The following is a 2,691-nucleotide window of genomic DNA, read 5'->3' as shown; positions in this document are numbered from 1 at the left end:
AAGCTTCTAGGTCTTTTCTAATACTTCTTGGAAAATATATTTGTAGCGCTTTTTAAAAACTTAATCAAATATTTTTAAATTAATTAATCAATACAAACAGTTTTTCACCAGAAGTTTATTTTAAAATTTTGATTAAACAAGTTGTTAAAGGTACTTTTGAATGTTCAGTAAAATATTAATTGTTGTTTAGATATATTTTTAAAATTGATTAACTAAGTATAAATTGTTTCTTAACCTAAATACCTTTATTTAATAAGAAAAGGCTCATACAATTAGCCATTTTTAAGGACTGATATAATTAAATTTAGTCACGGTTTAAAATATTGCAAGTGAATGATTCAGAATTCCACCCCCGTATTATTTAGAACTCTAAGCAGATGTTTGATAAGCAATTTAGGATCATAATTTCAAAATCATATCAGAAAACGAGTTAGAATTTTAAATTGGTGATTTTATTTTTTTTTCGAAAGTAAAACTTGATATATAATTATTTTATTAAAAGAGGCTCGTGTTGCATGTGAAAAAATTGTTTGTATGATGTGAAATGATTACATTAAAGAATGATTAGTTATTACTAATGTCGATTGATGAACTTTATTAAATATATGTATCTGAAAGTCTATTTATCAATACAATATCTTAGGATATTTCGATATATGAACTACTTATTTGATAAGATGTACAAAAAGTGAAATATTTTTAACGTTATTAAAGAGAGCATACTTTTATTACTTAATGATATTCTCAATACACCTCTTTTTTTTTAATGAGGCAAGTAGGTGAATTTTTTTTTAAAAATTTGGATCATGACCTCTTCCTACTCTGATCATAGCCATCCCGTCTACATGTTTGGATTAGGATAAGTTTAAACTTTAAAGAGAACATATTTTATTATTTAATGATATTTTCAACTGTCTAAACAAAGCTTTTAACTTCAAATCAATTTGATATCAAATCATATTTACAAATTACTTTTCAAATATAGTTGAAGTTAGAATAAATCTTAAATGATTAAAAATAGATCAAAAATAAAAAATAGATCTCCTTTAATTTTTTATTTTTAATTTAAAAGTTATTTCGATTTTAACTTTTTGTTCTCAAACTTTAGGCCTCATAATAATATACTTGAACTAGGAAGGCAAAATGTAGCACAAGAAAAGGACAAAAACTTTTCTTATGCTCTTTTAGTCTCTCCCATTGTGAAGGGAGAGTTCTCATATTATCTTGAAGACAATAGGATAATGACACTGAGCGTGACTATCTTTGTCCGAGGGGTGTCAAGCAATAGCTCTTTCTCGTATATTTTACTTCTTTATATTTTGACACCCTTCCTAATGAAAATTCTGTTGACACATACAAACATAAAAAGGAATACCACCAAGAAAGAAGAAAATGTTTTGTAGCCACACATTGACCCTGGGACCTCTTGAGTTTGATGTTGTAATTCACAGCCATCCATCTACAGGTCTGGATTACACAATATGTCCAAGCTTATAAGCTTATCCAATTTGGATTTGCAGACGAAGAATGAATAAAAAAAGGAAAACTTTCATTTATCCAAGGAAGTTGACCGTCTCTTTGTAGGGAAAACGCCTTACAGAAGCATTTCATCTGTCCATATACAAGTTGCACCACTAACAACATACGGTAGAGAGGTTGTTTTTTATAGACTCTCGGCTCGAGGGAAAGCATACAAAGCAGATTGAAAAAGAAATAACTAATGAATGGATCATGGCAAAATATTGTAGAAAGCATGAAAAAGTATTCTGAAAAAAGGAACAGTAACTACACCAAAAAAGTGTGATAATTGAATAAGAACAAAAAAAAACAATAGATAGTACTAGAAATCAACGGCGTCTCAGGCAAAAATCAATTATGTCAAGACAATTCTTGATCTAATAGCAACTGGAGCAGGATGGTATCTACTGTTATAACATTAAGTTCTTGCCTAGCCAGCAACACATGGACTGCTGACAAATAAAAATATATGTATAGCAGAAGAAACCATCTAAAGTTGAAAGAAATAAAGTGATTATAGCTTCATATAAAGTTAGTAAAATTAAGTAAACATGAGCAAGCTGAACCTGAAGCTGTCCTGCTACATTGTAGCTATCCCAAATATTGAACATTACAAAACTTCATTAGTCATATAAACCAAAGCAGCCTTTAGAATTTGATGGATACCAGATATGCAACTCTCCAATTCTTCGCCTAGTTCTTTAGTTGCATCAAAATAACATACACCTGAACCTAACTCAACCCTAAACGCTAGCACATGAGAGGAATTTTGTCCAAGTCCATGTAAGGAGACTAATTCTCCATCACTCTACCGATGTTGGACTTCTTAACATAACTAGCTTTAAGCAAATACCTAATGATTTTTTTTTTGTAATTATGAAATACTAATGAATAAAGTATAACTATTCATTGTTTGTCTCCAACAATGTTGCGCAGAACATACTTGAATTACCAAAAGCCAACACATAGTCATACTCAAACCCCTCATTTATGCAAACAAATTCTAATTCTAATGGATTACAAAAGTACCTTTTGAAGTTCAAAATTGTGTAGGGTTCTCTTATTCTCCAACCAGTGAAGGTAGGGTTACACATTATCTGGATGATATAATAAGATATACATAGATCGAGACGGGCCACAACTAAGAAATGTGTATTCTATAGCTCCCTCCCT

The sequence above is a fragment of the Solanum pennellii genome, chromosome 3 (assembly GCF_001406875.1).
Source record: "Solanum pennellii chromosome 3, SPENNV200".
NCBI lineage: Eukaryota > Viridiplantae > Streptophyta > Magnoliopsida > Solanales > Solanaceae > Solanum > Solanum pennellii.
The sequence above is the reverse complement of the archived record's forward strand: the minus strand, read 5'-3'. Positions refer to the sequence as shown.